Genomic DNA, 23,637 nt, shown 5'->3' on the forward strand with positions numbered 1-23,637 from the left:
GAAATGATGATGATGTCCATGATGGCTACTGGGCAGAGATGACAGTGGGGATGTTCTTTCTTTATGTTTACAGATTCTTAAAATGGTTGACCAAGCGTTTCTCCTGTCATGAATAGTTCATAAGAATTAGCTTAACAAAACTTGCATATTCACTCATCAGTTATCTTAATTGTACTGAAAGTTACACTAATGTGAAAATCCAGTAAAGTATAAATCCACATACTAATGTTTTATTCTTAACTACCAACAATTATTTCAACAACTCCAAGATGGATATTGATTATTTGTGTGATATCTAAGCTATGAAATGTCTTCTAAACATATGTAAAATTGTTAATTGCTACCTATTTGGCCTTTTTTCTATAATTATCATCCATTTTTAGGTTTTAAAAAATGTACAGAAAGTCAGAATGCAGATATACAAAAGGCTAAAAATGCCAATAATTTTTTTTTTATGTTTATCTCTATTCTTACACCTGGAGTTTTATTTCATTGTTGGACAATTTGGATTGGAGATACAAAGCAGTGAATAAACTATGACACTGGGCAAGTGACAGAGACCAAAACTAGAGCTACCTGCCAGCATCCTAAGAATCATTACCTCAATCTACTCATTGTGAGACAAGAAAATTCACACACCAAAATTTAGGGTAGGGCTAATTGTAATAAAGCCAGTATAAGAGCCCATCTTAGAATCACTCATTTATTCAATAGACAATAAATGTTAAACTTAGGGCCTCCTCTACAATGCAAATAATGCCTGTGCAATACAATTGGTGTGAGAATTAAAGGAGCTAATATTAATGGTGCTGGCTATTCTAATCTAAATCAACAACTATTAAAGAAAACTTGATAATTCTTGATTCCTGGTATAGGGTGGACCATCAGGGCATAGACACATTTCATCATTGTTTGAGTCTAATATCTGCTTTCCTTTACCATAAAGGCAGCAAGAATGCTCTTTGTCCTCTGTACATCTAAGCAACTCAGAATCTACCCTTAGCACTTGTATTTCAAGTACAGCTCCAATTCCAGAGTACTTACCTTGTCAGCATTTCACAGATTTTAATCAAAACATATTATTCATTTTATTTGTCAAAAACTCCTTCCTATTTGCTTGTGATACTGTTTCTGAAATAACACATTTGGGACAACTGTTTTCTTTGAGATTGTAATCTCATATAATGCTGATCTTGGGTTGGGTTGCTGGTATTTCTTACCAAGAATGATCCCAAGAGATTATCTCTTTCAATGTTTCTGAAAGTTATTTGGCGATAGAACTCCCACTGACCCCCCGCCCGACACACACACCCAATGCATAATACTTAGCATCCAAGGACTGCATACTGGTAAAAACACGGGTTCAGGGTTCATCATTTCCAGTTGCTTCTCACACCAAAGAGGATGTAGCCCAGGACTTTCTTCAGTTTCAAGCCCCATAAGTAATCATTTAGAGTTTTGCTCACTGGGATAAAAAGACACTCCCCGCCTTTTAATTTCTTTCTCTCAGTAGTGCTTTAGGACGTAATATGTCCTAAAAAAACGAATAACAGTCATTTCTAATAAGTGGTTCCTAGCATTGCATTTGAGTAATAGACCATACTTAAAAACGTGTGTGGTAGGGGGCAGGAAGGAGATGAGTTGCATCATTTTATTTTTTCAAAAGTAGAAGGGTGAATAGTATCAGCAGTCTATTCATTGTGGCATAATAATAATTCCTCATATTGTGTGTCCCTTTTCAAGATGCCCACCTTCACACACATGGAATCTACAACAGCCCCATGTGATCTGTGGTCCCATTTTATGGATGAAAGAATTGAGGTTCAGAGAAGATAAGTGATCAACCCTGTGGGAAGTTCCACCACTGAAAAACAGTGAGCCCTGACTGAAACCAGGTGTGCTGAGTTTGTGTGTTTCTGCTACACTGCAATGCCACTCAGCGTTCCCATTATCTTCCTCTCCAGGCCCTTCTAACTCTATTATTCTGTAATAACTTGGATTTTTACTTACTGACTCGGTTAAGCAAAGGTATTTTCAGAGTGGAAGTTTACTGCTAAATAGTGAAACAATAGCACTTCAAAACAAATATAAACAAAGCCTCTAGCCTTTTCTAAGAAAAAGACAGTCTTATAAGTATCAATATTAATCACTATTATGTGTGTTCTTTGAGATCCCTTAAGGTGAAATACATTACATGAACCACAGATGAGAGTTTTTGAGAGATTTCAGAGGCCTCCTTTAAAATTCCTTTAACACCTTTTCTAAGAAATTGCAAAGTGCTAAGCACTATCATTATAAAGTCAAATTATTCAGGATTCCTGCTTCTGACAACTCACACTTTAATAAGAAAGAGACATTAAAAAGGAAAAGAGAAAAAGACATGAAAATAGGTAATTACAATAAAGTGCAAATACTAAAACACAGGTATGAATTCAGTGTTCTGAGATGGGAGAAAACTGCCAAAAAGCAGAAGCCTTCTTAGTTTGATCTTGAAGGATAAATTGGATTTCACCAGATATTAGGAAGGAAGGAAGGAAGGGAGGGAGGGAGGGAGGGAGGGAGGGAGGAAGGGAGGGAGGAAGGGAGGAAGGGAGGAAGAATATTAGCAAACATCTCAAACACTAAGGCATTGCAATGATACCTTAAAAATGCTACCAGACATCATGGTATTTGTGAGTAATTTAATGGCCAATGTGCTCACCGAAGTCTGTTGCCTCTTCTTTCTGTGCACACAGCTAGACTGCATTAGGGGCAGCTGTATGAGGTGCAAGAAGGAAGGTGCTGACCCTGTGGAGAGGTGCCAGCCACTGACCAGAGTGGCCTATCTTAAACTGTTACTTACAGAAGGAGACGGGACAGAAATATGTTAAAATATTAATGGCTGAAAGTGATGGGACAGTGGTTTACATCCTATTTATGTTTTTCTATGTTTTCCTTCTTCTACAATGAAGATCTTATAGGAAAATGTTCACAATCTGCAACTGGTTCTTCTCTGCCATGGTTCTTCTCTTCCTAGGGGCCCAGATGATTATCATTCCAGGGAGGGCTTAATATGAATATTTCAGCTAATTCTGGATCTAGGTAAAAATAATGTGTGAGAATGTGCAAAAGTGAGGACTGTTTCTGCGAGCAAAACACACATGGGCAGTGCTGCTGTTGGTCAGTACTGCTCAGCCAGAACAGGGCTCAGGCTGGCCAGTGCAGCAGGGGTGGTGGGAGCCTTTCCTGCCTCCGTGGCAGTCAGACATCCCCTGAGGGGTCCTGGACTGCGAGAGGGTGCAGGCCAGGCTGAACTCCCCCCACCCACCCCCCAGTGCACCGGGCCTCTAGTATTCATATAAAACTTCATGGTATTCTTACATAGGAAAAGTACAGAGACCCATTTATCTCTCTAATATTAGCTTTGCCTTCAAATTGTCCCATAATTCTGATCTATTCCCCAAGCCTTATTGTCTTTATATGCAAAATGATGTTTGCAAAGATTCCTTTGATTCTACTCTATCATACTTTTATGTCCATAATATGCAGGAAACATATCATTATAGATTTTTATAGTGAAATCACAGATACTAATAACACGGCCACTTTATAATCTATAAAAAGTCACACTGATGCCCTAACCGGTTTGGCTCAGTGGATAGTGTCAGCCTGCTGACTGAAGGGTCCTAGGTTCAATTCCGGTCAAGGGCATGTACCTTGGTTGTGCAGGAGGGGGTGTGCAGGAGGAAGCTGATCGATGTCTCATCAATGTTTCTAACTCTCTAACCCTCTCCCTTCCTCTCTGTAAAAAAAAATCAATAAAATATATTTTAAAAAGAAAAAGTCACACTGAGTAAGTGGAAACCTCATTATTACAGAAATTTCCATTTACAAGAGGACTTGAATCACGTGTCAGCATCCTGCGAAACAATCTAGAACTTCATTCAGCATTCTGAATCTGAGTAAGCAGCTGGCAGGTCACAGGTTTCTGCAGCCTACTGAACTTTCACTACATGCAGGGCATGAGATTAAGAACATCCAAAGGTGAACTATCTTCTCCTACCACCATGTTCCTTGGGTGGAGAAAGAAGAATTCCACTGCCCCACCTAAAGAGAAAAGGGAGCATGGTTGATAGCCAGCACTAATGTGCAAACAGGGACACCCCTCTGGGAGAACACTCACTGCCTTGAATCTTTGTTATCAACAATGTAACTATCTATACTAATAAAAGGGTAGTATGCTAATTAGACCGGACGTCCTTCCTGACAAAGCTGCCAGCTCTGAGGCCCTGAGAGAGCCACCGTGAGCTGGAAGTCCTGCCTGTACACGTGAGCTGCACAGGAAACACCTTTTCTGACCACTCATTGACTAAGCTTGTGGTACGCCACTCGCTTGGATAATAAAAATCCAAGAAAATGATCTAGGGTTTTTCCACCTCACTCCTGGAGGACAAAATGGAAGTCCACTGCTGGCAGGGCTAAGAAATGTCATATCCTGCCTTAGCCAGTTTGGCTCAGTGGATAGAGCCTCAGCCTGCAGACCGCAGGGTCCCAGTTCGATCCTTGTCAAGGGCACAAACCTAGGTTGCAGGCTCCTCCCTGGCCAGGGCCCAAGTCAGGGCTCATGCAGGAAGCAACCAATCAATGTGTCCCTCTCACATTGATGGTTCTCTCTGTCTTTTCCTCTCTCTTCCATGCTCTCTAAAAATCAATGGAAAAATATCCTCAGGTGAGGATAAAAGAAAAAAGAAAGTAATGTCATATCCTATGAAAGAGACATCTTAAAAATGCCTAAAGAAAGTTGCCATTTTTTCGTGGTGAAGAAACTGGAGTCCATGTTGATAAAAACACCTTGGCAGCTGCGAGGGCCAAGGGCCAGCAGCTGCGGTGGCCGGCAATGGCAGCAGTAGTGGGGTGATGGGGGCAGTGCCTTCCCCTGATCGTCTGGTCGCCTCCCACAGAGGGAGGCCAGACTACAGCTTAGGCCCGCTCCCCCTAGGGGGAGCGGGCATAAGCCATTAGTAGGACATCCCATGAGGGCTCCTGGACTATGAGAGGGGGCAGGTGAGCTGAGGGACCCCCCCTGTGCACAAATTTTTGTGCACCAGGCCTCTAGTACTATGTAATAAAAGGCTAATATGAAAATTGACAGAACAGCAGAACAACCAGTTGCTATGATGTCACTGACCACCAGGGGACAGATGCTCAATGCAGGAGCTTCCCCCTGGTGGTCAGTGCACTCCCACAGGGGGAGCTCCACTCAGCCAGAAGCCAGGCTCATGGCTGGCAAGCGCAGAAGCAGTGGCGGGAGCCTCTCCCGCCTCCGCAGCAGTGCTAAGGATGTCCAACTGATGGCTTAGGTGGGAGCAGGCCTAAGCCATCAGTCAGACATCCCCTGAGGGCTCCTGTACTGTGAGAGGGCACAGGCCAGGCTGAAGGACCCCCCCGATTGCACAAATTTCGTGCACCAGGCCTCTAGTTTTAATATATGTGGTAAGAATCCACCTTACAAAATGGCTCCCCAAAAGCTCTTGTGGGATTCTGATATTGACCTCAGGGTGGATCATTTTCACTGGTGAGTCCTTACCTGCTGTTGATTTCCTCATTACATAGTGCTAGAAACTTGAACTAACTATAAATCTGAACCTCATCAGAAAAGTACAGCCCAGGAAGATAAAATACCTGGAAAAGGCGGCCAAGATATTCAGAAACATTACATGATAATGAATACTCTATCTCTCCGGGTCCCAGAGCCGCTCATTTTTCTTGTCCATTTGTAATGATGTACAAGAGATTCCTCTCTTGGATGGAAATAACTTCAATTATGTGTTCTTGAAAAAAGAAACATAGAAATTATCTTCTTTCAAAGGTAGAATTAGCCCCATTTTGGAGCTGAAAGCCTGCCAGAAAAAATATATTTCTGATATTTTCACTCCCCCCACCTCCTATTTAACTGTGTCAAGTTTGCAGTTTGCAATTTCCTGAGGCTTCTTCTACTTTGTCTCACTGAATTATCCTACTCTCTCCTCCATATGTCACTGTTTAATGGAAGGAGCACCTACTCTGACCAAGGGGAGAAAGTTTGCTGGACATCCTTTCTGCTCCAGGTAAACAGAAGTGGGCCACAGAGAAGGGAGGGACAAGGTAAACCACCTATTAACAATTAGAAACTCATAAGGGAACATTCCCCACTGCTTCATGGGAGTAGAACAGCATGCTCTTAGTTCTTCTAATCATAAGTTCCATTTTCTTGGAGAATAAATAGTCAGTGCACAATAAAGACCAAGGATTTTGACTTTAAAAGTTTGATTCTAGCTTTGAAATAGATAATAATGAGTCTTTAATTTTCAGAAGCTTGATTTTCTTATAACCTCTTTTTCATATTCCCTTTCTCATGCTAGATCTTGATTCCTCTAAATCACCTTCCTTAAGCCAAATTTGGAAGCATAGCCCAAAAGTGATGATTCTGAGTTACAGCATGGTGAAATTGCTGGATGTTACTGCGCCAAGGGAAAGTACTGGATATCCAGTAAGGGGTCTATAGTGTTTGCACACCAGGGTGCTAAAATGTTGTGGGCTGAGCTGAGAGAAAGTGGCCCCTCTCCACACCCACTTCTCTCAGTTTCCATGTATTAAGGCAGCCTCAAGAATGGTGAGCTTGGAGCATGCTTGTTTCTAGGCCTACTGTCCAGGGAACCAAAGTTCACATTTCTCTGCTCCTTCTCTCTTTAGTCCCAGGCAGACCCTCCTTAATGGAGAAAGTGAGTTGCCTCTGTGGGATGGTAAAATTTCTCTCAATTCGCTCTCTTTCCATCTTATATTGTCCCTATAAGAGACTATAAGAAGCTATTTCTACAATACTATAGCTAAAAATTACATGCATTCCCCCTTCCTCCATTAATTAGGTTTTATGCATGTTAGGCATAAGTGATTTGATATCACCAAGGCAAGACTATTACAGGACATTATTGCCATTGGTAGGTTTTACCTCAAAATGACTTAAGAAATAAAAATTTAATGAATGAAAAAAACCAAAAAACAAAAAACTGTTGTTCAAGGCTATGTTTCCAAACCAAACCAGGTCTTGGTCTTTGCTGTATTAACCAATGTTACCCCAGATAAATTTAATTTTAAAAAGTACATCAGATAATTATAAATCTATATAAATACATAGGGTGGGGCAAATGTGGGCTCACAGTTGCGAGTATGAGAAACAGAGTTTATGCTTGTATTATTATTTTTTAATTATTTCTCACCAGTGTCTGGCAGTGTCTTTCTCTGAGAAAATGCTTCATATTTATTTGGTTGCCTGGAATGATGGAAAGGGCTAGTGCCTCCAACATTGGGAAGAAAGGTTTTATCACAAGGCACTGCTTTCTATGCATTGTCCCATAGAAAAGCTATCCTTAATTAGAAGGTCTGCTTTTAATAAAGCTGTAGCAAGCAGATATCATAGTTTCTCTTACCAGGTTCTGGCCCTAACTGTGGTTCTAATTCACTAGGTTCAAAATGGGGTTTTGCCAGTTCTTATTGCTAAATATGTTTTCATCTTTTATATATTTTTTTCAATCGCAGTTGACATTCAACATTATTTTATGTTAGCTTCAGGTGTACAGCTATTGAGGTTATTTCACAATCCTTGCCATTATTATGTTTAAAAAGGATGATACTAAAATAATGCATCTAGGAAGAAGATCTGATTTTGGGTGGTGGGAACACAATGCAGTATAAAGATGATGTATCATAGAAATGTACACTTGAAACCTATAGGATCCTATCAACCAATGTTACCCCAAATAAGTTTAATTTTAAAAATTATATCTGATAATTACAAATGTATATAAATATACAGGGTGAGGCAAACATGGCTTCACAGTTACGAGTATGAGAAATAAAGTTTATGCTTGTATTATTATTTCTTAATTATTGTATTATTTCCCTTATGAACAACTGTAGACCTACTTTTGCCCCATACTGTATAGGCAAGAATGCCAGTGTGTGTGTCTGTGTAGGAATAAAAAGCAAATACTAGAAGGAAATATACCAAAAAGAAACAGCTCATGTGGACCAAGGGGATTATAAGTAATTTATATATTTTCTTTATAATTTTAAATGATCTAAATAAAATATAGTCACAAATGGATGACCTTTAAAATGTAATAAATATCTATATAATAAAAGCCTAAGCAACCATTGCAGTGGAACAGCCAGAATGACTGGTCACTATGATGTGCACTGACCACCGGGGGGCAGACACTCAATGCAGGAGCTGCCCCCTGGTGGTCAGTGCACTCCCACAGGGGGAGCACCGCTCAGCCAGAAGCCAGGCTCATGGCTGGCAAGCACAGCTGCCATGGTGGGAGCCTCTCCCACCTCCACGGCAGCACTAAGGAGCAGTGAGCTGGAGGGCGGTAAGAAGCAAGGGGTCCTGGACTGCGAGAGGGCACAGTCCGGGCTGAGGGACCCCTCCAACCAGTGCATGAATGTGATGCACTGGGCCTCCAGTCCATGATAAAACATGGGTTTTCAACCTTTTCTTTGGCATTTTCGGGTATGAAGCCAAGAGAAAATGGAGAACCTGAAGTGAGGACAATTTGATGAAACACACACACACACACACAAAACAAAACAAAAAAAAAAACACACACACAAAAGCACCTAGATTTTCAGTCTGATAGGCACAGAAACACTTTCCTACTATATGAGCTGTTTCTATCTAGTGGGCTTGGCAGATGCCTGAACATGACACCCCACACTGAGATAACATGCAAATCTGTTTTCGGTTTTAATATGCAAATATGATGCTTGGCACATCACTTTCCATGGCTGAGGTAAATTTCTGTTTTTGAGTTTTTCGTGGGAAATGCACACCAGCAAACAAATGGTTAACTCCCCCTATTTCACCTGACACAAGGTGGTTTTCATTTGAGTCAGAAAGGTTCTTGCTCAGCGATCCAAGTCACCTCGGATGCAAAGAGAGGGCATACTCTTTGTTCAATAGCAATGCCACCTGTAGCAACAAGTCATAACTCTCACAGGTGCATTGTTTACATTGGATTTCTGGGCTCTGGAGGGGAGGCAGGCAAAGTTTCTAAGTGAGAATAACAGAGAAAACGTTTGCTTGACCTGTGAAAATCTAATCTAAGCAACAACATGGTGAGAGGATTAGCTTCTGGCCTGAGACAAAGGAAAGAGGTAAATGTTCTTTCTTCCAGAATATCCCAAAAGTGCAGAAAACTGTGTACTCTGGTGAAATCCACATTAAATTATCCACCAATACTAGTAGTTAGGCATGAAGCCAGTCCTCAATATAAGTGAGATACATCCAGTTCAAGGAATATATAATCCAGTCAGGAAATCAAGGCACATGAGGGAGGAATGAAGAGCAAAGCAAAACCCTGACTATTCATCAGTATGATGATACTCAGTGTGGCTCAGACACTCAAGAGAACAAGATTTCAGGGCGACCTGCTTGGGTTTGGATCCCACGTCCACCACGTACCAATTACTAGTATGTGACCCAGGGCAAGATGTTTTATTTTACTAAGTATTAGTTGCTTAATCTATAAATGGGGTCAATAGGATTTGACCCATGAGTTAAAATGTGATGGTCGCATAATCCATTTACTGCCTGCACTGAATGACAAACTATCCTTAAAGATGCATGTAACTATATGTTAGGTTGTTTAAATATCATGTGAACTTATCAATGGATGATAGGATACAGAGGAAAGAGACTACATAATGAACTAAAGCATGCCAAACCCAGGCCAAGAGGATAAGGGGCTTGAATTAGAACTTGAAGGAAAGAGAAAACCTTTCACATTTCTATGCTCCCTTACAAACAAGAAGGTACCCTGGCGCAATACTTCGACACACTAGGTTTAATTCAATACTTTTTGCAGCATGAGAGCTTTTTTTATTTTATTTTTTTGGGGGGGTATATGGAAATAAATCAAGTTAGTGGTTTTGTTAAGTGACTAGGTTAAGTGACTTAGCCAATATCACACTCATAGTAAGTGGCAGAGCCAAGAGGTAAACATGAGTCTTCTGATCCAAGATCAGTGTTTTTCCACTAATTTACAGCTGGCTTTATATACTCATTTAGAAAGATGAAACTTACATGATACTATCATAAAGGTTAATCAAGACAGTCAACCTCATTGATTAAAGCATGATGCTAATTATACCAGAGGCTGGAGACCAATGTAGCCCCTTTTACTTTCAGAAACATTGATTGTGGAGAAATGGAGAAAGCGTGGGCTTCGGAAGCAGAAATGTGGGTTCAAATACCAAGTGATAGCACCAGTTTTGCATAACATTTCACAAGTTTTTGAAAACTTCTCTTAGCAATAGTTTTTCCATCTGTAAATAGGGTTGGGAGGGTAAGCAGGGGAGAGGGAATGTCTCCATCTCAGGGCCATTGTGAGCAAAATCTAAGATGATACATGGAACGTGCTAATATTTAAGAGGGGCTCATGACTTGTGTCAAATGCTTTTGTCTGTCAAAACTGAGCTAGGAACATCTTTCAAATGTGGCAGGGAGGTGGATGAGGGAATGTGAAGAACTCCGTGTCATCCCTTAGCACTGTACCAGACGGGGAGAAAGAGCGTGCCTTGATACCAAATCTAAAGACCAGTGGCATTTACTAGTACTATACTGATCATCAAACATGATTCAAATAATAGTAATTCTATTGAGGAAATACCATTTTCCGTAAACTCTGAAAGAGTAGAAACATATGCATTCATTTTATACATTTATTGATTTATGTGTATAGACTGAAAATAAAGATATACTGAGTGTACAGAGGGACCAGACAATGTTCAAAATAGTTTACATTAATTAACTCATTTAATCATCACAGCGGCCCCATCAGGTGGTTACTACTTTGATTTTACCAATGAGAAAACTGAGACACAGATCACCTTGGAAGTAACTAGAAACCTGGGATTTGGATCCAGTTGCCAACTCCAGAAAGTGCACGCTTAACCACCACACAAACAGCCTCAGCCTCTTCATCTATTTGCAATTTTTGTCAGAGGGATTTTATTATCTATCTACCTATAGTTTGTAACATTCAGGCAAATTTAATCATATATTACAAAGCCTTGAACTATAGAAGGAACTTTTCTTAGAGGAAAGTACTGCTTTTTATGACATAGTATCTCCTCTGTGTAGAAAAATGGTAACTAAAGACATAGCCAGCTTTCTGAGTAATACTGATGGAGGTGCACTGAGACAAGACTCTGTGCTCTATGGCCATGTTTGATGTCTTCAATAATGATTCAGCAAGAGAAGAAATGCTGCTCTAAAGATTACTTTCTTGTCCAGTCTCTGACACACACTGGAGAGTTAATACTAAATCTTAAAATACTAAAAGGAAATGATAAACAGCACTGTACTTCAAGGTGGGCAAAGGGGAAAATCATGTAAAATTCACTAATACTCTCTCATATAAAAAGCTAAAAGATAATGCCATTTCTCAGTGACCAAAGTAATCTTGTGTGTGTTTTTTGTTGTTGTTTTTTCCTACTTGATTATGGTCTAACCATGAATAAAATACTACGAAAGTATTCTATTCTACAAGAACTTGGGCCTCTCTAAAGTGTGCCAAGCAGTAGCCTATTGGGGAGTAACTCTAGATGCCCTGTACTAACTGTGGATTTCAGGGACAAGAGACACTCTGGAGATCATTCAGTGGTAGATTAAATACCTTTGTTAATGAAAAAATAAACACATAGAGTCAAGGAGGGGAGCTGCGTTGTCCAAGGTCACCTAGAAAGTACATATAGAATCAAATCAGGAAAGTAGGTCTAATTCTGAACCAGTTTAGTCCTTTTTCCAACATAAAAGATCCTCTCAAAACAGTATGCATTCTTGATGCCCTATAAAGTATGCCCATTCTTGGTAACACATTTTGGGAGCTCTAATCTACATTTATGCAGCATTCTGAGATCCCGAGATGGAAGTTGCTATAAAGTGAAAATCATTGCTGTTATTCTTGGTGAGCCCACACAGACTGACAACAGCTGGCACAGATGCGGTCCACAGAGGATTCTGCCAGGCTGGACTGGTGCCATTCCTGTGCAAATCTCCTTTTCCCCGACTGAGGGTATTTCTTCTCAGTTTATACAGACTCCGTGAGCTTCTTGTTGCAGGTGAGTCCAGAGTCCTCATTAAGCTGGCCTCAACCTCTCTTCTCCCCTTTTGTCTTAACCATTATGTCCTACTACTATACATTTCAAAGAGAAATAGCTCTTTTACAGGGTGATAATTTGCTTGATCCAGGGCCTTATGCAATGTCTGGGGATTACAATAATAATATTATGGAGTCACTACTCTGTACAAGTATTATCTCCTTTAACCTCTAGAATAATCCAATCACATATGTTATTTTGCTATCCTACTTTCAGACACAGAGAAGCTAAATAACTTGCTCAAAGTCTCAGAGCTGGAATAAAAAAGATTTGTATCCAACCACACTGATTATAGAAACTGCCTCCCAAATGTTAGTAACTAGAGATTAAGATCCAAAAGGAAGGGGTCCAGAGTGTTACTCTAATCAAAATGAAATTAGTTTGATATAATTAAGTGTTATGAACACCCAAAGGGTTATTATTATTACACCACCATGAACATCATCAAAAACTTTACATGCTTCACTATCACTATCATTCTAACTATCCTGGGTAATAGGTAGGAAGCAAGATATTGTTAGCTTTATTCTTTTTCTAATCAAGAAAGGTTATGCAGTGACTGACCCAAGTCATTCAGCAATGCCTCACCATCTTGATAATGCTTAATGTTATGGATTGAGCCTCCATCACCTCCTGAATATACAGTCTTTTGGAGAACAAGTAACTATATGTTACAGTACATAGAAAACATTAAGGATCACATTGTTTCACTTATGAAATGCAACCTAGCATGCTTTCAATCAACAGAAAAACTAAAAAAACTGAGGGGATGACAGGAAAAATAATGCATTGATTCAGAGTATATTTGCTGAGTACTTACTAAGTATGAGTGCTAAAGAAATAATTGAGACAAGATCCTGCCATCTAGGGATGTAGGAAATGTTATACATCTGGAAATACACAAAAGTACCATATTCAAAAGTATCCAAAGTAAAATCTTTTAATAACTGCCATAAGAACATAGAGAAAGAGATGGCTCAAATCGGGGAGCTGAAGGGACACTCACAAGAAAAGGTGACATTTTAATCAGGTCTTGGATGAAGGTCATATTTAGACATCCACAGATGTAGAAAGAATAACAAGCTAGGAGAAGTCCCCATGAGGTACAAAGAGAATCAAGTTGATCAGTTCTCATCTTTCATTTCAGATAAGAATACGTGTAACTGACCTCCAGCTCTTATGTGTCCCTCTGTGTTTCTTTGTTTGGTTCACTGTCTACATTGTGTATGAAAATGCCACTGATATTTTAGTGAAATCGAGGGAACTGTGTTGGTACAGTCAATCTGTATTGAGGCTCCAGGAGAAGATGCCTGCATAGCAGCCCAGGACCCTGGCACAGCAGGTCAGCTTGTCCAGAGTAAGTTAAACACTACTCACTGAAATGTATGATTTTTGCTGATCTTAAAAAAAAAAAATGACTGTTTTAATGAGAGGCTGAAGAAAATGAGCATCAAAGTGGCTGTGATGAATTCTGATGCTAAAACCTCAATGTTTAGAAGAAGGCCAGGGTAGAGGAACATGAGTGCCTTAAGATGTTGCTGACACACAAGGCGTGAGGATCGTGATAGAAGCTGTTTTGGTTTGCGTGTTTGTTCACTTGTTTGTTTTTGCAGGTTCCATAGAGTTATGTGCAGTCTTTCCATAAAATCATGGCTGTAAGTTTCCAGGAGTCCTCTCTGTTTGCTCCTCAGGCATCTACGTTCCAGTGGGTATGAAGGACTGACATACAAAGCTTGCACTATCTTAAAAGCCAGAATGAAAAAAAAAAAAAAAATCAATGTGTTTTACTGTCTCTGTATCTTAACCTACAATCTCAGATAGTAAATAGGAGTCAAGGATTTATTTTTCCAACTAAGAAATATATATATATATATATACACTAATAAAAGGGTAATATGCTAATTAGCCTGGGAGACCTTTTGTGAGACCTTCCTGGATGTCCTTCTGGACAAAGCCATGGTGGCGGGGTTGAGGTAGAGATGATTAGGGGTGATCAGGCCAGGAGGGGAGGGCAGTTGGGGGTGATCAGGCTGGCCCGGGGGGCAGTTGGGGGTGAGCAGGCCAGTAGGGGGGAGCAGTTGGGGCAAGCAGACTGGTGGGGGGAAAGTTGGGGTGGTCAGGCCAGCAGGGGGACAGTTGGGGGTGAGCAGGTTGGCAGGGGGCACAGTTGGGGGTGAGCAGGCAAGCAGGCAGAGTTGTTAGGGGCAATCAGGCAGGCAGGCAGGCAGGTGAGCGGTTAGGAGCCAGTGTTCCCGGATTGCGTGAAGGATGTCCCGACTGCCGGCAGTCAGACATCTCCTGAGGGGTCCCAGATTGGAGAGGGTGCAGGTCAGGCTGAGGGACAACCTCCCCCCAATACCATACATGAATTTCGTGCACTGGACCACTAGTATGTATATATTAGCATCCTGGTTGTTTTGAGTTCTAGATCCCTTTTTGCCATAAATTTGCTGGGTTCTATCAAGTCACTTCACCTCTTGGAGCCTGGTACCCTTAAATGGATATATCTTCAATCTCCTAATATGCATGTTTCTTCTGATAGACAATGGGAGCAGGAAAAGTAAAAGTACTCAAGTAATTTGTGAACAGCAACATGCATAAAGGGTACACACAAATCATTATCATCATCATTATCATTCTCATCATTTCAGAGCTACAATTTATTCAGCCAGGCACCTATTTTAAATGTTTCAAATGCACTTCATTCTATCAACCTCCTGTTAGATAGTTATGCTCATTGCCCTTATTCAATGATGAAGAAATCACAACAGAGTTTTAGGTAAAGTTCTCAAGGTATTGCAGCCAGGAGTCAAACATGACTATATTTCATGGTCTTAACTGCTATACCATGTGTGGTATTATGTGTTGCATTGTGGGTATTTGTTCTTTCTTCTTTACTTTCTAAACTTTTGGCTATGGTGGTATGTGCTCTCATACTTGAAATTTAAAATTGTATCTACTGAGCAGGCACAAGGTGGCAGGTACTGCATTAGTCACATCTTTGATTACAAAGGTGAGGTTAATTAAAAATGCAAAATACCCCCTGGCACAATAGCTTAAATTGATGGGTAAGTGTGGCTGATACTATTTCCTCCCTACAGAAAAGACATGGATAGAAATACATATACTGAAGGGCGAAAGAAAGGGTCTTTGATGAAGATAAAAACAGTGATAGGTAACCATAATTACCAACTAAAATGTGCAGGCATTGTACTGAATGAGTGTTTTACAAATTGCATGTAGTATCATTAAACCTCCCTCTGCAAATGAATAAACAGAGGCCCAGGAAAGTTAAATGGGTCTCCTAAAGTCTTGCAGGTAGTAGAAAAAGAGCCAAGACTAAAATCCATGTCTGTCTGGCTCTAGTGTTTGTGTTTTTAACTGCCAATCTATCTCTAGGAGAGGGAGAATGATGTGGAAGAAGAGAATAATGCTTTGCCTATTCTCTTGTTCTACCTGGTTCTTACTACAGAGGTTTTGATGAGCATTTATAGAACTCATATACTTCACACTGCTATTTAGCATCCCTTAAAATGTGTTATTTTTTGTGCTCAAAGGGTGCATAGAAAATTTCCAAACTGAAGATTAAAAAAACTTGGAATATTTTCTTTTGGACATTATACCAATTAAAGGTAAAACTGGGAAATAAATTAAAGTTTTTCTTTTAGCAAGTAGAGCAGTCCCTTTGGAAGAAAATATTATTTTTCACTTCAAAAGACTAGCATTACAGTGGCAAACTTAGAGGCTTATAGGTTTAGGTTTACCAAGTTCCAACTTCCAAAGAGAAAGCCTAACCCACAGCAAACTGCAAGGAGGTTAGATCAAAACTGGGATGTCATATACTATAACAAACACTAGATTCAGAAGCCAGAAGATTAGGATGTAAGTCCCAATCTGCCACATACTAGTCACATGACCTAGCATATACTATATAATAAAGAGGTAATATGCAAATTAACCCTCATACCCTCACAAGATGGCTGCTTATGACCAGACTGGCAGGGGGGTTAGTGAGGGACAACCAAATGACTGAACAAGCAGGCTGCATGGGGTGGCCAGGCTTGTCGGGGAGGGGGGGCAGTAAGAGGTGACCAGGCCAGCGGGGTTGGCAGTTAGGGGCAACTGGGCCAGTGGGGGGGTGCAGTTGGGGGCAACCAGGCTGGCGGGGGAGGGGCAGTTGGGGGCAATTAGGCTGGCAGGGGGGGGCAGTGAGGGGCAACTAGGCTGGAGGGGGGTGCAGTTGGGAGTGATCAGGCAGGCAGGCAGGCGAGCAATTAGGAGCCAGTGGTACAGGATTGTGAGAGGGATGTCCAACTGCCGGCTTAGGCCCAATGATTGGGCCTAAACTGTCAGTTGGTTATCACCCAAGGGGTTCTGGATTGGAGAGGGTGCAGGCTAGGCTGAGGGGACCCCCCCCCATGCACAAATTTTGTGCACTGGGCTTCTAGTGTCATATAATCTCACTAGACCTCACTTGCTTATTCTGGACCAAATGGTCTCTGCCTCCACTTCATGAGGTAGGTTTGAAGATGACTGCCCTTATGAGTATTATCTAAATCTTTAAGAGTTTGTCAAATGTAAATATCTTGGCTGGAAGACATGACCTATGATGAAATAGGTTTACCTGTGATTAAATGAAGGGGAAGAGACACAGTGATTTCACAGGTCAGAGAAGCATATTCATCTTAGAAATCCCATTCTAAATTTCCTCAGCTCACTCCCTGAGCCAAAACATGAGCTCAGATCTCCTGATACACCATCATGCGCTACGCAAACAGTCCTAATATATTTCTCGCTGTTTCTCTCATGTAATAGCAAACCTCTTACAAACAGGTGGCATAAGAAGCTCTATGACTTTGGTTAAGTCACTTTATTCTCTGGGTCTCCATCTCCCCAGTGACTGAATGAATATGGTGAAGGTTACAGATTCCTACCAGAGAGACTTTATTAAGAAGGAGTGAGACAATAGGCTGTGAAAATGCTCTGAGAACAATAAAAAGTCAAAGGCCAGAGACAGCTGATACCTCCTCTTCAAGCCACTGTGAGGACTCAGGCACTTGCAAAATAATTGATTATACAAGCATAGGCAAATCAACTTCTCCTGCCAAAAACATGTGTTGACCTTGGTGAAATAATAGCATTTTGGCCCAAGAGGAAATTTAGTCATGTTCTTTGACTTTGACTCTCACCTTTGCAAGATGCTTGATTGGAATTCAGGAATTGAGCATCTAGAACCCAACACAGGCCCTGACCATAGTTCTCAGCCTACAGTAAGCAACTTAATCACTAATGAGTCGAGAAGAGTTCTGCTAACACCTCCCGACCCTGAGGCACCAGGGCACACAGGCTCTCTCTAGCCTGTCGGGCAGCAGAAGAGAACTGAATGCCTACTACAAGCATGGCACTGTGTTAATAGGAAGCAGGTGCTATGAGGCTTAATGAACAGATCACTTAACTGATGTGAATATAGTGAAAATAATAAAGCTAGGATTGTAATCCAGGTTTAACTCTGAAATGTATACTTTTTGTCAGTTGAACAAAAGTGCCTGCCCTCCAGGAGCTCACAATCTAGTGGGGAAATCAGAAAGGCAACTCAATAGACTGTGAGCTCCTTGAGGGCAAGGACCATGTTTTATTCATTCTTGTATCTTCAGAGTCAAGCATGGTGTCTACCATGCAGAAGGTTCAAAATTAGTGTTTGTTGAATGAATGAACCATAATCTAATGTTTCCCTCTTAAAATACTAATCCCATTATATTACTCTTTTGTGCTCACACAGCTCTGTTGGCTGCTCCTTGCCAGTACCGTGAGCATTGCTCAAAGAGTCCTTTGTAGCCCTACCTTCAGAACCTCTACTATAATTCATCCCCTTCCACATCCCCATTGCACCACCTCCATTACCACCAACCACTTGGCATGCTGTTCAACAAATGTCTATTGAATGAACAAACAGATATGGGAAGGGAGAGGTCTGCACATATATGAGCCATGAATACAAGAAAAGAATGCCTTGTAAACACCAAGGTTAGATCCATTAGGAAGCTTCACAGAAGACAATTGATTTGGGCCATCATCTCAAAGTCTAGATGACATTGCATGGGAAAAATCAATCTTTTTTTTTTTTTTTTTTTTTTTTACTATTAATTAGACAAATGATCAGAACAAAATGTTTTTTCTTTAAATCAGAATATGAACTGTGCCAAATTCTATCTTCTCCTAAAGGATATGGGTGTAGGCCAAAAGCCCATCATATACATTATTGTTTTTCTACTCCTAAGTACTTAGGGAAAATTAAGTCTCACTTGGCATGCAGTGGCTCTCAGCAAGGTCATGGTTCTTCTGTAGTGGTGCTGGGACAGATAAGAACTATATTTTCAAGAGAAGACACTTCAGGCATCTTTGAAAATAAGACAACTGGTTAGCCAGAATAGCATGGGAAAATAAGGGCTTTGGTCAAGAAATCAGAAAGTCAGTGAGAAAGTTAGAGAAGCTCCAAAGTCAGTCCTTCCACCCTTGAAGTCAGTACTAAGTGGACCGTGGTTACTTCACAAGGAGGCAAGGGTTCTGCCTTTGTCGTTCTGTGAGACATGGAGCATCACTCAGTTTGCTCATCTGTAAAATGAGGCAGTTGTAATTGAACTAGATAATCACCTGCAACTTGGAAAGTGAAAATAAGCATGGAGAAAAGAGATAATCGGTAACAAAGCATATAAATCTAAGGACTCATAAAAAAGCCCCCAAATTCCTTCACTATCTTGACAGCAAGCACAGCTAAGAAAATCATTTTCCTTTCATAGCCTGACATTGAGGCTCTCACATCAGAGCATATACTAGGTGTACCAGTTAAAAATGCAGATTTTTTTCAATAGATGGAGTTACACATATGTTAATATATATGCAACTTGATATGTATGCTATTTTGTTGTATTGACAACAAGCTTCAAAACTTCGTATGTCAAATTTGCTGCAGGTGTTAACATCATAGATATTTTTACACTTAAAAATGTTGAATTTCGTGCCAAAAAAAGAACATTTGTGGGAAGTTTTAATTCATTACTTTATTTTGAAGAAAAGTGCTGCTGAATACTTCGGGAACCTTATGGTGAACATGCTCCATCTGAAGATAATTGTGAACGCTGGTTTAAATGCTTTAAAAGTGATGATTTTGATGTGAAAGACAAAGAACATCCAGGTCAACCGAAAAAGTTTGAAGACCAACAATTACAAGTATTATTGGATGAATATGTGTGTTAAACTAAAAAACAACTTGCAGAAAGTTAAATGCTGCTCAGCAAACAATTTCCGATTGTTTACAAGCAATGGGAAAGGTTTTAAAGGAAGAAAACTGGGTGCCACATCAACTGAACAAAAGACAAATGAAAAACCAAAAAGTCATCAGTAAAATGTTGCTTCAACAGCACGAAAGAAAGTCTTTTTTGCATCAAATTGTGATTGGCAATGAAAAATGGATTTATTTTGAGAATCCCAAATGCACAAAATCATGGGTTGATCCAGGTCAACCATCAACATTGACTACAAGGCCAAATTGCTTGGGAAAGAAGACAATGTTCTGCATTTGGTGGGATCAGGAAGGTGTGGTGTATTATGAGCTCCTAAAACCAGGTGAAACCGTTAATACTGATCGCTACCAACAACAAATAATCAATTTGAACCATGCTTTGATCGTGAAATGACCAGAATGTTCCAGAAGACACGGCAAAGTAATTTTACTTCATGATGACGCACCATCACACACTTCAAAACCAGTAAAAGACACATTAAAAGATCTTGCCTGGGAAGGATTCACCCACCCGCTGTATTCACCAGACCTTGCTCCTTCAGATTATCACTTGTTCCGATCAATGGCACACGCGCTTTCTGAGGAGCACTTCAAAACTTATGAAGAAGTGGAATATTGGGTCTCTGAATGGTTTGCCTCAAAACAGAAAAACTTCTATTGGGATGGTATCCACAAATTACCTGAAAGATGGGGTAATGTGTAGCTAGCAATGGACATTACTTTGAGTAAAGCACTTTTGATGTTTCTCTTGAAATTATCGTGTTTTCTTTGATTACAAAATCCAGCATTATTAACTGGTACACCTAGTTTCTCTCTTCAGCACATGTACACCAGGTGTTTATGCTGTTGCCCAAGCTAAAGTCTTAATGCCATGGCCTAGTATCTATGAAGATTAGAAGCACCTTTCACATCCTTGATGTTGAGGTCGCCCTCCTGTTTTTTTTTTTGTTTTTTTTTTGTACTTCCTGCAAATGTCGCACAAGATAAGACATAGAACAGAAGCAAAGCTTCTGCTAGAGCAGCGATTTTTAACCTTTTTCATCTCATGGCACACATAAATAATTACTAAAATTTTGTGGCACACCAAAAAATATTATTTTTTGCTGAACTGACAAAAACAAGAGGTATAATTTTGATTCCTTCACACGGGACCACTATTGTTGTGTTGGCTATTGTCATTTTTTAATTTTACAAACTAAGGGAAAAGAGGTCAGTGCCCCTGACTAAAGAGTTCTTACGGCACACCGGTTGAAAGTCACTGAGCTAGGATGAACAGTGGTTGAATGTTTTATATTGCTTCTTCTTATGGTTGCCTCCAGAACATTTCCATTTCCTTCCTCCGCTTGCCTATTCTCAAAATCATGGTTTCCCTATCCTTGCTGGCCATTAGGATCACCGGGGAGCTTAAAAATTAACAATGCCCATCCTCCTGATCCCAACCCAAGAACAACTAAATCAGTATCTCTGGGGCTGAAGTGCAGAAATTGGTATGGTTTAAAGGCACCCCAGATAAATCTGAACAAATGGGACAAGAACAAGTGCTCGTTAAAACATTGGAAGTTATGCACTGTTATCTTCTCTATCTTTTGTACTGGCATTACCTGAGGAATTGTCCATCTGAACTACATGCAAAATGCCCATTAGGTGTCTCCCCAGACACAGCTATATGGGTCAGAGCTGCAAGTGAGGCTGTGGGGACAAGTGAGAGCCACTCACCTCAGTTTAAAGCAGTCTGGAACTTTCTATACCTTCTCTTTATCATCACTGCCTGTAGTACAAGCATGTGGCTACATAAAATAAAATCATTCAGAAGAAAGTCATGTACTTTGACTAATGTGATTCATCCTCAAAGTTTCATGATATCAGTAATAATAATGGCTATATTTATTAGCCCTTATATGCAAGACACTGTGTTAAGTATTTTACATAGACTATTGCATTTAATAACCCAAAAATCCTTATGAGGCAATTACAGTTAATATAACCACTATACAGGTGAACAAGCAGGCTCAGTGAGAAGAATGCCTGACACACTCTGGCCAGGGCTGCCTGATTCCAAAGCCTGTAAGAGACCCTGACCTAATCCCTATCTTCACAGAGATGGAGGAAGAACGAAGCTCTCCATATGTGAACATTTGACTCCAAGAATAAGGAGTCATCCTTTGATTCTGTTTATGTGCCTGATAATACCCCTAACAGAGGCCTAAACAGAAGTCACACTCTGTGGGGAAAAGCAGTGTGGTGGTTAGTGGAGGCAAAATACTTTAAAAATCTTTAGAGGAAAGTCAGTTGGTAACTTAAATGTTTTAAGCATCAATGCAGGTGGTGATATAAAATGTTTAAAGGCTCAAGTAACATCTGAAAAAGTGAGCTGTGCAGCTACCAGGCAGTGGGTCTGTCTTGCTATTTACAAAGAAAGAAGAAGAGGAGCCATGGCTGTGTGAGTGATTGGAGCTGGTGTCAAGGAGTGCTAAGATGCTTTCCTGGGCACTTGGACCGTCAGTGGGCTTTTTCTTCCTGGCTATCTCTTTTCAGTGGAGACTTATCTTTACCTCAGAAGGGGCAAACTAGAAATCATTTTCTTCAAGAAAAGTAGAGAAGGTTGACCAAGGGAGTAAGAAAAGTGTACACAACTCAGAATTCCTTGGTTCTCATGGCACACAAGGTTGAACTGAAGCAAATGGGTTGAATTTGGAAGGTGTTCTTCACCAACAGAGAGGTGAATACTCTAAGGGAAATGGTCCAGCTTGCTTAATGGGGTTTATGCATCTGAGGGGTTCTCGCTCAGAACAGCAGGTTTTAGCAGCTAGTTTCTGGACTTTGAGCAAAGAGCTGCTGTGGATGCAGGCATGCTCTTCCTGCCATGCTGGTCTCAGACCTATAACTGCCCCATCTAATCTAATGTGTCTAAACATTAAATAAGGCACATGGGCTCTTTGTGTGACTTTCAAAGTCCCTCAAATTCTGGCAGTAAGCTTTGTTTGCCAACTTATCTTCCATTTAGCTATACTTCCTCTTCCAGACCAGTCCACTTACTATTCTCTCAATATAACCGCAGAGGCCATTTTCCACTTCAAGGCCACTGCCCATATTGTGGCCACTGTTATGAATGCCAAGAGTCAGACATCCCTGACCATCCTCTGAAGGGTCAGTACAAATCCTAGTTCAGGTGCCTTGTTCCTTGATCCACTGAGTCCATAGCAATTTCTTCCTCCTCTTGCCTCTCAGAGCATGGCATAGTGGTAAAGAGGACACACACCAGAGCCCATTGCCTGGACCCACTGCTATTGACTGTGTGACATTGGGCAGATTACTTACCCTCTCTGAGCCTCAGTGCAAAGGGTGATAATCATAGTACCCACATTTCCAAGGGCTCTTTTGAATATGATGTGAGTTAATAAAGTGCATGGAACAGTGCTTGACATATAATAAGTGCAATATATGTAATTAAAAAATAAATTACTTCTTCTGAGGCACCAATTATTGTCTAGCCAGTCCAACACTTGATCTAGAAAAGGCAAACAGTAAATGTTCATTGAATTGTGTTGAACTATTAAATAAAAATATTGCATTTCTATGATTCTGAGAACTGAATACCAAAAAAGAGGCGTTGGCTAAGTTTGAGCCCCTTCACTAGTCTATAGCAGGGGTGAGGAACATCAGGCCCACAGGCTCTATATGGCCTTGAGAAATCATTTGGTCTGGCTCTTCAAGGCATTAGGGGGTGCATTAAATAAATGTTTAACCAAATGCAGCAGGCTAATTTTTAAGTTGGTAATTTTGTATGGCCCGGGAATGATGTTATAAATATCCAAATGGTCGTTGGCAGAAAAGAAGGTTCCCTACCCCTCTTCTATAGGATGCTTGCAATAACACAGAGAACGAGTGAAAAGGAAATATTTTCCTCTCGTGTTGTATAAATTTTGGCCTCATATTAACATGCCTTGGGGAATAAAATACGTATTTACAAAAAATTTCTGGTTATGGCATCTTGAGAAGTAATTAAATGACAATAGATTCTGTCTGCTGAGTGTTTTGTTTCCAACACCAGGTGTGTGGACAGCTGCTCCCCTAAACAGTCTATCCATGAGCCACTGTGAAGGACCTGGCTCACTCAACTTCTGGAATACAGAAATATCTTAGGAATATGAAAGAAC

At 40.5% G+C, this 23,637-nt stretch overlaps 1 protein-coding gene across 10 annotated transcripts in view; it reads right to left on the reverse strand.

Moving 5' to 3' along the window:
• The window catches only part of LPP (LIM domain containing preferred translocation partner in lipoma), a 740,460-nt gene that overhangs the window by 182,853 nt on the left and 533,970 nt on the right, over nucleotides 1-23,637 (reverse strand). The gene's annotated exons all lie outside the window — the stretch shown is intronic.

Source organism: Plecotus auritus (genome assembly GCF_963455305.1).
Source record: "Plecotus auritus genome assembly, chromosome: 2".
NCBI classification, from domain to species: Eukaryota; Metazoa; Chordata; class Mammalia; order Chiroptera; family Vespertilionidae; genus Plecotus; species Plecotus auritus.